The sequence below is a fragment of the Malaclemys terrapin genome, chromosome 4, assembly GCF_027887155.1.
Source record: "Malaclemys terrapin pileata isolate rMalTer1 chromosome 4, rMalTer1.hap1, whole genome shotgun sequence".
Classification (NCBI taxonomy): domain Eukaryota; kingdom Metazoa; phylum Chordata; order Testudines; family Emydidae; genus Malaclemys; species Malaclemys terrapin.
In genome coordinates this window covers 34,323,034-34,337,418 of record NC_071508.1, presented here as the reverse complement: position 1 = coordinate 34,337,418, position 14,385 = coordinate 34,323,034, and the positions used below count along the sequence as shown (strand labels likewise).

The following is a 14,385-nucleotide window of genomic DNA, read 5'->3' as shown; positions in this document are numbered from 1 at the left end:
TAATGATTATAAAGCTTTAACTTTTTGAATCTCAATATCTACTGTCTTTAAATAATTATTGTCTGACATTCCCCCATAATATCCTCCAACTGTGACTATTTAGATAGATTAAAAAATAACAATGCTTAAAACCCATGATCTTGCACAACTGTGAAAATTTAAGTTGATAAAATAAAAAATTCTTAAAATAAACATCAATATTATCTGTCAAAATTATAAAAAAAAAATACAAATCTAATTCTGACAAACCTATTTATTCTATTTATTATTTCCTGAAAGCACCTAGATTACCTAGGATCTGAGTTTGGGATTCCTCTTTCTACTTTTTGTTTTAAATGACAAACAATCAAGCTTGCACTACTTCCTTGGGATGCTCTTCCAGTCCACTCTCATCATTAAGAAATGTTTCCTAATACTCAATATAAACTGTCCTTTGGTCAATTTTAGCCCATTATTTTCCCACAGACAACCATAAACACTTCCTCTCCCTCCTAATTTTTATGTAAGATACTTGAAGACAGTTACATATCCCTCCCTCACCACTGTCTTTTAGTCAAGCTAATACATACTTAGCTTTTAAAACCTTTCCTCATAAATCAATCCCTCCAGCTCCCTTAATCTTTTTCTTTTTGAAAGTGCTCTTGAAATTCTCTCCAATTATCTACTAAGGAGTACCTAGGACAATTACATATTATTATAGAGACATCCTTCAGGACAGGAATAACTTCCATTGACCCCAGGTGCCATCATCAGTCTCTGAAAGAGGGGCTATCAAATAGCTTCTCTGTGGCATAATTCCTCTGCAAAATCCCAATGTTTTTTGCTGCCATATTGCATTGCAAACACATATCTACATTAGCTGTTCACTATCACCCCTAAGTCTCCCTTAGCATTCCTGCCCTCCAGTTTTCTCCCCTGCACTGGGTTATTCTTAGAAGTATTAGCCTGCATTTTTCTAGATGGAAATCTCATTTTATTTCCTGACCATATTTCTGGACTTTTTAGATGCCTCTTTATTATTTCTGTGCCCTGGGTGGAGAACAGTAGGGAACGAGGTGCACCAATGCCCAAGGCATTTGCAATTTATTCCAATTTAGGATCACGCATAGTTTTCATTTATTCTTTTCTTCATCATTAATAAAATTTAATAAAACGTAACCCAGCATCAATATTTACAGCACTCCCTCCCCCCCCCCTTTGAAACTTCTCCCTAACTCTATATATTGCAACATTTCCCACCTGGATACAACTTTCCAGCTACTTTTCACTCCATGTATCTGGTCTCTTATCTAAAGTAGCTGGAATTCACTTTTCCAGTAAGATTCTGTGAGACACCACACTGAATGATCTTCTGAAGTCCAGAGGAACATTGCTTTTCAAGACAGGGCTTCTTTCAGCTCAGGACTAATCTAGGCCACATAACAACATCACAAGGTATACAGTTTCACTTTTAACATTTTCCCTACTGCATTAAGGAAGCTGTGATCAAATGCCAAAGTAACAGGAGCTCTGTCTAGTGAAGGACATGTGCACGACAATGAATAAGCATGAGTGTTTGCATGTACAGGCTGGGGTGGATGTTTGGACCTGTACCTATGTTTCCATGAAGTGCCACAAGGACAGTACTGGCACAAGAACAATGGATATAATCTGTCCATGAACAAATTCAGGCCAGAAATCGAAAGAAGATTTCTAACCATCAGAGTGAGGTTCTGGAACAGCCTCCCCATAGGAGCGAACAATTTAATTCATTTTAAGAGAGAGATGGACAAATTTATGAACAGGATTGCTTGTGATGGTGGGGGCAGGGCTCAGCAGCCTTAAGGGAACCCTTCTAGTTTGAGTCTTATGTTCCTAAAGCGCATGCTTCAGGGTTTCAGCTGGTCACCTGAAGGGGTCAAGAAGGGATTTTCTCCCCGATGTATTCTGGGGTTTGTTTGTTTTTTGGTCTCCTTCCTCTGAAGCATAGGGATAGCCATGGCTGGAGATGGCACACTGGATGGGGTGGGCCAGTGCTTTGAGGTGGCACTGAGTAGTCTCTCTCTCACATGCTTAGCTAGTTGTTGCTCACATGCTCAGAGTCTAACTGACAACCATATATGGGGGTTGGGAAGGAATTTCCCGCCAGTTCAGATTGGCAGTGTGACCTTGGGGTTTTTTCACCTTCCTCCTTAGCATGAAATGAGGGTCACTTGCCGGGATTATCTGAGTATATAGATCTCACTTAATCAATTCACTAGCATTACAAGGGCCTTGGGCATTGATGCACCTCGTTCCCTCCTATTCTCCACCCATGGCACATAATAGTTTCCTCTTCTGTGGGCTGTAATACTTTGGTCTAATTTTGGTTGTTGGGTTTAATGTGCGGATGTTGGTTGGTATTGGCGACCTGTGGTACGCAGGAGGTCAGACTAGATGACCGGGTGGTCCCTTCTGGCTTTAAACTCTATGACCCTATCCATTTATGCATGTGCTCTTGTACTTTCTGAGATATGCAAAAATGTATCTGAAAAGCACAAGAACTGCCCAATTTTTGCAAAAGGCCTGAAGCACAACAGAGTTGCAGCCCCAACCTGATATTTTCTTTCCTTACTCAATAGTGGTATATTTAGAAGGGGAGACCTTATATCACCTGCCAAAGAAGAAGCTGCTAGTGTGTACTGTAGAAATACACATGTGCAGTGTGTGTATATTAGACCTGTGCAGTGACCCTTTGCTGCTATCACTCTGTCCTTTTTATTTGCTGCATTCAACAGGAACCTTTTCTGTTTTAAAGAGGAAGCAGATTCTAGAAGAAAATGAGCACAGAATGGCCTCCTATCAGCAAACACATTGTTCCCAAGCCTGAACGCTAAAACAGACAGAATTATTTTAGCTTCTCATTCGACAAACAAATGTTGCTGTCACATCTAAGCCCAAAGGGAGCATTTAGGTTCTGATTGTGGACTCTAGAAAACAGGGTTTTGCAGCTGGAACATAAGAAGGGGTCTGCAGCAATACCCTTCCCTTCTAATTCTACCTCGGAATCTGGGTGCAGAAAGTCGCTCAAGATACAGCAGGGAACACAGCTAAAGAGTCCCAGAGGGTCAACTCTTCTCATTCCTGCATGAAAAATGCTGTCTTTCCAAAGGAAGATGCCAGCTCCTGACTCCACTCATGGAAAGCTCACTAATTACAGTGAAAATCAGAAGGAAGCAAGAGAGGGAGGGAGGGAGACTCACACAAATGACAGCTTGAGCAAACTTTTCCTGCCTCAGCGGCTGCTGCTATAAATAACACTCTCCAGGGCTCAGCACTGCAGTACGACAACCCAGAATCCCAGTCACCTCACACAGACCCTCTAAAACCTGCACTCCCCTATGCACAGGGCACCTCTCATACACACATACGAGCACTAAAAATTGCATTCCACTCGACAGTAAACACACATCTCCGCTACACATAGTATACATACATGCATTTCCAATACACACACACCAAGATCAGCTAGAAATATGCACAAAACACTTCTTTCCATCACCACTGCTACAAGCTTGCCTTCCCTGTCTTTACCCCATCCTTTCCATTACATGCATTTCTCTTCCTCTTCCAACCCACTCTTCCATTGTTGCCGCCAGTCTCTCTTTCCCCTCCTTCCCTTTCAATCTTCACGTCTTCCAATGCTTCCCTTGTCTGCACTGGTTTACAGATCCCCACCTGGTTCTCCCCTTTTATTATCTAGCGGCCTTAAAATGTTCTAGTGTAGCCAAAACCCACCCTCCTGCTGCAGACGGCTCTTTCTGAAGCTTGGGTCAACACTGCTCCTCCAGTCAGCTAAAGAAAAGTGCAGGATGCTCCCTCCCTGCTAGGACTGAGCCCACTGTCTCCGCAGCACACTCTACTCCCTGATGGCCGAAGAAACAAGGGACCAAACCGACACCCAAACTACTGCTAATGCTGACTACACAATGGGTATACTTCCCTCTTGCTCTGTCAGTCTCCCTTTCCTTCCCCACCCATAAGTGGATTGTGCCTGTGCTACTGATGCTGATGCTACTCCTGCACACTGCATCGTCACAGAAGCAGTCAAATCCTGCCAATTGAACTCTGCTCCACATAGCCCACAGATGAAAAGGAGAAGCACGGGTACCAGCATCACCCTATACTGATGCTGATGGGGGTGCAGAGATTAAATGCCTCCTTTTCTCCCAGGAGCTCCTACTGGTAGCCCTTCTCTAATGGCGGCAGCAGCAGCAGGGTAAGAGGCTATCATCCTCATCAGTCTCACTCTGCTCCCGGTACATAGCTAGAGAACCACCTGCTATGGCTGGGGGCAACAAAGACAGGACTTTTCTTGCATGTGAGTTTTGAAGATGTCTGAGGTAGGGAAGAGCAGGCAGGAAACCGATTCTCATCTCTCTCAAGCCCAGGATTTCTGTGAACTTGTGTCATATTCAAACCTCATCTACAGCCTCTGGCAACCGAGAGCTAAGAGCCCTTCTCTTCACAAACAGACCCTCCAAATCACTACACTTCTGAATACCCAGCACACACCCCTCCTCCACAACACCCACACACATCACACAGTACATTCTGCACACACATACAGCACATCATCTGTATACATATATCTTCTGCACAAACCTATGTAACAGGCCTCTGACCTCTGCCTGGTCCTCTGATTATACAGAAAGTGCTTCCCACCACCTCTGACAACCCCTCTCCCTGATCCCAGAGGGGAGATGATGGCAGACAATGGGAAGCAGTTTCTAGACCATTTCTGATTTAATCAGCTAACCCAATTTTAAAAGATCTATTTAAACTCTCTGATCCTCTAATTTTCTAGTTATGAGCCCTGTGATCATCTCTGCTGTGCCTGATAGGATATTCTCCCAAACCTCTTTATCTCTTCTGTCACAGCCACACCCTCCCCTACCAACACTGCCAATCCCTTCGCTTCCTCAGTAACTTTTCTTTTCCCTGGAGGTCTCTGGAGTCTTTATACTGAACTAGGGTTGCCAACATTCTACTCACACAAAACTGAACACTCTTGTCCCACCCCCACTCACTCCATCCCCCCTCCGTCACTCACTCTCCCCACCCTCACTCACTCGCTCATTTTCACCAAGCTGGGGCAGGAGGTTGGAGTGCGGGGGGAGGGAGGGAGGGAGGGCTCCAGGTGGGGGTGTGGGGCTGGGGATGAGGGATTTGGGGTGCAGGAGGGGGGATCAGGGCTGGGACAGGGGGTTGGGGCACATTACTTCTTTTCTTCTGCAACTCTCAGCTGCCATGGAACCTTCCAGCTCAAATGTGCCATAATCCTCTAAAAGGGGCATTATATTAAAAGTTATTTTCTGCTGATTTAACTAATCAGGCTCCAGAAGAGAGACTTACACAAAGAGGCCTGTGTGGACCATGGTGTACTCCTTTACACAATTCCGGGGTGTGTATGTTTCTCAATGAATTGTACAGTTCGGTGTATAATCAAAGTCTTGATGGAATGTCCCAGCTGATTGCCTTGATGGTTTATTAAGCCAAAAATATTTTCCTCCTTGCTCCCACCTCTCCCTCTCATTTACAGACTTTTCTCCAGCAGCTGCGGACATGAGAAAACAAGGAATCACTGAGCACTCAAGTGTAGGGTCAGGATCGCATGTCACTGCAGGAGTGCCATTGCTTCAGCGCAGTGCCAGAAGCCAGTCAGTAAAGAGAGGCAAGGAGGGGTGGGGGAGAAGAGAACTTCTTGCATAACTCACGGAGAGGGACAGGAGAGCTGTAGCCCCAATTATGGAAATAAGAAAACTTAGCAATACAGCACTCTGTAGTTTCAAACAGCTGTGCAGACTTTTAACTATGGGAGGGAACTTAGGCTAGGTCTACACTACCCGCCTGAATCGGCGGGTAGAAATAGACCTCTCGGGGATCGATTTATCGCGTCCCGTCGGGACGCGACAATCGATCCCCGAATCGGTGCTCTGACTCCACCAGCGGAGGTGGGAGTAAGCGCCGCCGACAGAAAGCCGCAGAAGTCGATTTTGCCGCCGTCCTCACAGCGGGGTAAGTCGGCTGCGATACGTCGAATTCAGCTACGCTATTCACGTAGCTGAATTTGCGTATCTTAAATCGACTCCCCCCTGTAGTGTAGATGTACCCAAAGACACAGAGGATAAAATACTTGCCCAAAATCTTAGTGGAAGAACCAGGATCAGAACACACAGTCACATTCTGATTTGCAATCCTGAGCTTAATTCCTCAGATTGCACCACTTCTCTATGGTCATTAACGTTTCTAGACTGAGAGTACAAATTACAAAGTATCTATGACCAACAACAAGAGACCAACTTCTAGGGGAGGAAAAGCAGATTAAGAATTCCTGCTCCATAAACTAATGGTACATAGGAAACATGGGCTAGTCACACATAGCACGATTCCACTAAGCCCAATGTTACAGGCTGCAATGAGTCTATGGTAGGAAGTATGAAAAAGCAGCAGGAAACCATTCAGAACAAAAATCAGAACCAAGGTTACTAAAACAAAAAAGAGTATGTGAATGAGACAAAACCATTACCCTCAACAAAAGCAGCTGAGCTCACCAAAGAGAAGAAGTGGTGTGTGGGAAATGGGAACTTGGTATCTCCTTCAGCCACGACCCCTGCCTACCAGGCCTTGAGATAGTTTAGTTAGGAACTCCATCCGAAAGACATGTCTGTTTTGGGCCAGTGCACAGCAAGTGAAGAGTAAGCAAGATCTGTTGCCTTACCCAGGAGCAAGTAGAGTGTGATGAAAAGAATTGCCAGACAAGAATAGGTCAATGGCACAGCTCATCTGGTATCCAATTCTAGATGTTTCAGATAAAGGGCATAAAATCTCTTAAAATGAACCTAACTGTGCAGTTATCTATGCTTTTCTCACCAAAGGGTGGACTATTGCAATAATACTGAAACAGCACTATGTTCATACGCACTAGGGAACTTTTAGTTCACGCTAGCTGGGTCTACATGGGCTAGTTAGTGCACAACTTGTTGATGTGCTCTAGAAATCACTCCCTGCCAGCCATGTACACAAGCCCTTTGGACTTTTTTTGCTTCCATAATATCATGTGACAGCAAATTCCATGGGTCAATTATATGTTGCTTCTGAAAAAAAAACTTTATTTTTACCTGGTGTCAATTCACTCTCTTTGTCCAAAGAACCAAAGAACAATAGCAAACAAGCCCAGAACATAGTGAAGTCTGCTACAGTATTCAGCTTTTTGAGCAAAATGTCTTGTCTAACACTTTGTGAGTCTGAGCTTCCTTAAAGGAGGATAAAAGGAGTGCCCACATATTCCTTCCTTTCTCTATTGTGTCCTTCTCTCAATTCCAGTTCGGCTCATAGCGTGCAGCGGAAGAGCAGGCATTAGCACGTAGGATCCTGCTTTGATTGAGAAGATAGTCTTGCCAACTGTCCAGAAAGAACATCATGGTGAGAAAAGAAACAAAAATGCTACCACAATGAAGTTATCAATAATTCATTAACAGTCCACTGATCTCTCCTGGCATCCCTGAAACTTGAAAGATGTTCCAGGTGTCAGGCAGGAGTACACCTGGGAAAGGGAAAAATGCCCACAGAGGATACAATAAGAACAGCCTCACTTCCTTTCCATGGGTAGATCTTGAGCTCACAGGTGCCAGCTTCCAATTTTCCCCAGGGGTGCTTAACCCCTGCTCAAACCCATGCCCTTCCCCCAAACCTCCATCATTCCCTGCCTCTTCCCGCCCCCACTCCGTCCCCACCCCACATCTACCCTGCCTCTTCCTGCCCCCTCCCAAGCGCGCCCCATCCCCCACTCCCCCCTCCCTCCCAGCACCTCCTGCACACCACAGAACAGCTGATCCATGGTGGGAAAGAGGCGCTGGGAGGGAGGGGGAGGAGTTGATCTGCGGGGACACCACACCGGCAGGTGGGAAGCTGGCTGCCAGTGCACGCTAAGCACCAGCTAATTTTTTTTGGTGGGTGCTCTAGCCCTGGAGCATCCATTGAGTCGGCACCTGTGCTTGAGCTGCAATTCCAGCAGCCACTCCACTCCAGCAAGACAGAGAGGAGACAAGTAAGAGGGACTAAGGAAGATGTGAGAAATGAAAAGCAACTTCCAAGGGTGAAAGCATATGCTGGCAGTGGTGCTGGTGGGGGTGATTCAAGCCTCTGAAACACTCCACAAATACTCATCTTCAGACCCAGACAGAGGAAAAGGAATTGGGATAGCCAGGCTTTGTTGAGTCAAGCAACTCAAAAGCAAAATATCACATAAAAGACCATATGGAAAGAAGCTAGAGAGTAAAGAGATACAGAGCTAGAACAGCCATCTTAACTCCCCTGCCTGCTGCAAGCAAGTTCCTTTGAGTTACAGGCATTCCATTACCCAGTCAGCAGCAGGTGGCAAAGTGGAATGAACATTGCATTAGACACCTGTGAAGAAAGCAAAAGAAAAGAGACTCTGATGTATTGAGATTATAATGAGTCAAGGCCCAATTTTCAAAAATGTCCACTAAATTAGGTTGCCTCAGTTATTGGGTGTGCAATTTCAGTCACCTTAAAAACCAGGTCTCATGAGTCTCAACAAAAACTGAAGCACACAAAATAAGTGAACATCTTTGAAAAAATAGGCTGAAATCTCTCTCTCACTCGCTCACTAAGATTTTACATTGCCTAGGTAACTGCCCTCATCAGTTCACAGAGGCTGCAAAGAAGGTGGTACAGGTTTTCTTCACAACCATGTGGCGTAGGACTGTAGTTATTTAAATGAAAAGTGAAATTCTACAGAAAATGTGATAGTAGGAAGGTTTTCCTGTTTCCTAAACTATCAATGAATGGAGTTTTTTAGTTCTGAGATAACCATTACATATAACCCCTACTAACTACTCAAAATTAGCTTGGGACCTATAGTTTCTGGGAACAACCAGCTAGACAGGCCTTGATATGGCAACAATCCCCCTTACAACCAAATGAGAAACAGGACCTCACAGCTGAGCATATTTAAAAGTACTAAGTATACCACATTCAGGTTGCGTCTACACTGGCAGATATGGGACCTGTAATTCCCCATGGACAAAGCTGCACTGATTGTAGCTATAAATTCAGAAAGGGCTCAGACATTTTCACCACTGTATCATCTAAACTTACTCAAGACAGGGTTAGACAACAGAGCATCATTTCCCTGTCTATGCTACAGCTTCCACTTGTTCTATCACCACCAGTGGCGAGTTACAGGTCCTAATTATTCCACTGTAAACAAGGCCTCAGAGTGTAGAGCAAAGATACACACTGGAAGCCAGAACATGTGGCTTGTACATATGTTTGGGATATACAAGGTTAGGGTTACCAGATAGCAACTGTGAAAAAACGGGACGGGATGGGGGATAATAGGTGCCTATATAAGAAAAAGTCCAAAAAACGGGACTGTCCCTTTAAAAACGGGACATCTGGTCACCCTATACAAGGTAAAACTTCATGGGGCACTGTCGCATTCTTTCTGCAATGGGTACACTCAAGAGAGATTAATTACATCTATACCGAAAAGGGATCAAGATCACAAGGTTACTTCAGTTTCAGGTCAAGGTCCTGTATAAGGCAACTCCCAGATTTTTCCTTGATCCCTTTGTAAATGCAGCTGTGAAACTCCGCCCAGGCCAGCAGTACCTCCCCATCTGAAGAGGATTTAAAAATCTATTAAAAGTACTCCCTAGTCTCTCTTGCCATTTCCTTTACAATTACAAGAAAGAGTTCAAATCAGTCCTGGGGTTCCAATCCAAGCTCAATCACATAATTCAATCCCTTTGCCAGAGGATACACACAAACCTCACATCACCGAAATCCTTATGAATAAGGAAAACTTGCTTACACCAAGTCACCTGATCACCTCCGTAAGATGTCTGGCACACTAAGACTTCCAGTGTGCAAAGTCCAGAATGCTGAGGCCCTTCCAGGGGAGAGCAGTGTTTACTGAACAGTGTACTGTAAAACAGTGTAATGCAACCAGCAAATAGGAGCTCTTGACTGCATGTGTTCCCTGCTCCAGTGGGGGTGGAGGAAATGGATTCAGGAAAGCCTTTTGGAGTCACTCTGGGCAAATCATTCTGGAAAGGTGAAATGAAGGTCAGAAGACAGAATCAAATGGGGGAAACAACACTAGACCGATCCTTGGTGCAGAAGATGTGATACTATCGCTGCCAGAAGCTCAGCTGCTCCCTGGAATAAAGAGCTTTGTGTGTGTTCTAGTCCTGAGGACATGCACTATCTTCCGCCGCTCCCTCCACACAAAAGGAGCAATTGAACTATCAAGTCCATAAAACAGCAACAGGCTGGATTCCTAAACCTCACTGTCCGCTGTGTTATTAACTCTCTGTAGCACTCAGGAATAGCACAGAGTGCTTCACAACCCCAAGGAGAATGCATCCGGAATAAAGTCTCTTCTGTTTCCTCCCCCATCCCGGTCACAGGAAAATGCAGCCCCTTCATTCCCTCCCTGATCCATTCCTGGTTGGAAGAAAAATCCAGCTCTTCATCAGATTTCCATCCAGACCAAAAATTAAACCTTCTCCCAGCATTCCTGACAAAGTCCTATCTGGGTGAAAATTCAAGCCACTGCACTTCTCATCAATTCCTTGGAAAGAGCCAATGAAGACAGAACTGTTTCCAGCCTCTGAATCCCTTTCCCAACAGCAGATGCAGGTGCAGCTAAGGAAACCTCAACAGCCACGAACCTGTGATTTCAGGTGATGCATGGAATATCACGAACAAGCTTTGGAGGGAAGGGATAGGAATAACATTCTCTCTACCTCTGGAAGCAGCAGTTACATAGTCCTGGAAAGGTGACCAAATCTCGGATATCATCAAATCTACCTTCTTGTCCTTGCCTTGCCCCGCATCCCCAATCTTTCCTCTGCCACTTTGCATTTCCAAAAATCGGGAGAGTTTAAACAAAAGCCTCCATTGTGAAATACAAACTCCATGAAAATCCTTCTGCAAATAGTCAGCAGTCAGGTGGAAGGCAGCTGAGCAAACACTGCCAGGTTCATCCTAAGACAAACACAGGAAAAAACAAACAGACATGGTAGCACCTTCTGGGAGTGGGACCTTGTGCTTCTGCAGGCTTAACACATAAGGGGTTCCAGGATCATATCCTCTGGCTCTGTCCTGAAGACTTGTGTTTTCAGATACAGAGGAGGATCAGTTTGGTACCCCCACTGCCAACACAGAAGCTTCAGCCCAGAAATATCGGCCAACTGGAGGCGATCCAGAATGGGATTAGAGGAGGGTGGGTGAGGGGAACACAGTATTTACTCACTTTATCCACCAGCAGATTTACTTCCCCAAATATCACTGCTAAGTGAAACACGTTAGTGAAACTATGTCAGTTGAAAAGACAGGGTTCAAATTAAACACTTGGTACAGAGTCATTCTTAAGGAGCGTTCAGTCCTTGTGGTTTATACGAAAGCCTGAAAACCTGTGATTTCCCAGGCTAGTCAGCAAAAGAAGAGCTTTGGCACCGCGCCAGCCAACTTACAGTCCAACAATATGCAAAGCAAGCCTATCTTAAGTCAACACTAAACACTAAGACCGTTTTAGCTGCCTAAATTAGGTAATTCAGAGTATCAGAGGGGTAGCCGTGTTAGTCTGAATCTGTAAAAAGCAACAGAGGGTCCTGTGGCACCTTTAAGACTAACAGAAGTATTGGGAGCATAAGCTTTCGTGGGTAAGAACCTCACTTCTTCAGATGCAAGTAATGGAAATCTCCAGAGGCAGGTATAAATCAGTATGGAGATAACTGCTAGCAGAGCACCTCACCCTCCCTGATTGAACTAACCTCGTTATCTCCATACTGATTTATACCTGCCTCTGGAGATTTCCATTACTTGCATCTGAAGAAGTGAGGTTCTTACCCACGAAAGCTTATGCTCCCAATACTTCTGTTAGTCTTAAAGGTGCCACAGGACCCTCTGTTGCGTAATTCAGAGTGAAACTCCTCCATTTGCCTTAAATCTGCCATCTTCTGTATTTGTGTTCAAGAGGGTCTCCCTTCATGCCCACATGATATATGGCCAATAATATGAAGTGCTCAATATTTGCATGTACAACTATTGAAACAAGTGCAGTTTCTTCCTATTCTACTAGGCTGAATTATTTTCCAAACCATACACTACACTGCACAGTACTATGACCCCTCACTAAAGCCCGTTTCTCATGCACCCATACAAGAGAGCAGCAGGGTTATTGCTTCTTGTCTTTTTTCCAATTAAAAGCTCAGCAATTACACTGCTTTAAAGTTGTTTTTATGCTTATAATTTAAATTACAGTAGAACCTCAGAATTATGAACACTTCAGAAATGGAGGTTGTTCATAACTCTGAAAAGTTCTAAATGCTGAACAAAACATTATGGTGGTTCTTTCAAAAGGTTACAAGTGAACACTGACTTAATACAGCTTTGAAACTTTATTATGCAGAAGAAAAATGCTTTTAACCATCTTAATTTAAATGAAACAAGCAAAGAAATAATTTCCTTACCTTGTCAAATCTTTTTTTTAAACTTTCCCTTTTTTTTTTTTTAGTAGTTTATGTTTAACACAGTACTGAGCGGTATTTGCTTCTTTTTTTTTCTTTTGGGGGGGGGGGGGGTTGTGCATCTCTGCTGCTGCCTGGCTGCGTACTTCCAGTTCCAAATGAGGTGTGTGGTTGACCGGTTAGTTCGTAACTCTGGTGTTTGTAACTCTGAGGTTCTACTGTATAAGGAAAAAAGGTGTGGGAAGGGGAGAGAAGCAACTGAAACAGCAACTGGAGATTCTGAGGGGGGCAAAGTAGCAGCTGCAGTTTGCTGCACAGAAGATACCAGCTTACCTACTGCATAGGGATATTGTGAGGATTAATGAAATGATTTGTTCCTTTCTGCACAGTGCTTCGAAGACAGAACATGATGGATACTGATTGTTACATGGATTCCTCCTTTCTCTTGGAGTTCTCCCATCCATTTACTAGGCCCAATCTTGCTTAGCTAGAGGAGCTAATCAAATCATCACTGTCTATGGTAGAAGAGTCTAGCTAATTATTTTGACATCTAATTTGATATATATAATAAAAATGGTCTAACAGAATTTCATTCAACTCTCCCCAAACAAGTCCACCTGCTCTAGGCTAAGGCCAAGCACACAGATTTTCAACTCAGAAGTTATTTTTTGAAAGTTATAAGACACTAAAATCAAAGGTTTAAAATGGAAGTGCCATCTCAGCCTTACCTATAGTCTCCTTACAGCTATGCAATAGTCTTGCAGTACAAAATAACGCTTAGTCCTCACCAGCAGCTCATTCTGCACATTGCATGAAGAAGGCCTGGCTCTGCTGCATCAAGAATTCAAGCCCCACAAAGAGTAATTTCCTCTTTGTGTTTTTGTTGCTGGCAGCCTCCTCTGCCAACCTATTTCTAACAAGCTTCTCGCTGTACTCAGCCTGCTGTAGTGCTTCACTACTCTACGGTATGCTGAGACATCGGTTAACCCTACCCTGCACTTGCAGTAACTCCTCCTCAATTCATCAGTCCAGGAAGAATATAGCTGCAGGTGAACAAAGTGGCAACAGGTGATGGTAAAGCCCTGGCATGGGAACAAAGCCCGGCACAGCATGATGGGCTGCATTCCATCTGCTGCTTACCACTTCCCTGCACCTGCCCTAAGGGGAATTACACTAGTGTGTCAATACATCACAAAGTGAGTGCAGCATGTCTCAAAGGATAAAGATCAGATATATGACATGCCTTAGAGCTCCAAACCAACACAAAAGCTAGACTGCTTCTAACTATCCCAAGAGTTCAGTGCCCGAGGAATCCATAACAACTTGTGCCAGCACATACACATACAAACACACATAGAATCACACACCCATATAAACAGCTGAGAAGAGAGACAGCATTAACTTCCCTGCTTCCTTGGTATAACAAACGAAACAACCCCTTGAGTGAGACAACTCTTCTGACAGGGATATACACATACAGTGCTCATGCACACCTTCACTTAACAAAAGCATATGGGCATACATACATGCAAACATACACTGGAGACTTAATTGGCGACTTCAGGCAAGAACACGAACACAGGCCACTCCTACTAACATGCAAGCACAAATCTCCTTTCCACACACCTGCTAATGCACCTTCACATTAGCATGCCAACAAGTACATGGGCACAGAGCTACCCCACCTACCTCCATGCAAGCTACCACTCACATGCACCCGCCCATACATATGCATATCTCCAAAGGCACACACCTATTGACATATACATGAACGCCTACATGCAAGCCTATGCAATTACATGCACATCTCCCCAGGAAACATGTAGGCTCTGCAGACATACTAATACGCTCTCTGATAAGGATA

At 44.3% G+C, this 14,385-nt stretch overlaps 1 protein-coding gene across 3 annotated transcripts in view; it reads right to left on the bottom strand.

Annotated features, from left to right (window-relative positions):
- Positions 1-11,675, bottom strand: part of DAGLA (diacylglycerol lipase alpha) — a 72,697-nt gene extending 61,022 nt beyond the window's left edge. For 2 of the 3 annotated variants that reach the window (XM_054026582.1, XM_054026578.1), the window contains exon 1: positions 9,860-11,675. The gene's annotated coding sequence lies outside the window, so the exon portion shown is untranslated. The remainder of the gene's footprint in view (positions 1-9,859) is intronic. The other variant, XM_054026581.1, reaches the window with a different exon arrangement.
- Positions 11,676-14,385: the final 2,710 nt, after the last annotated feature.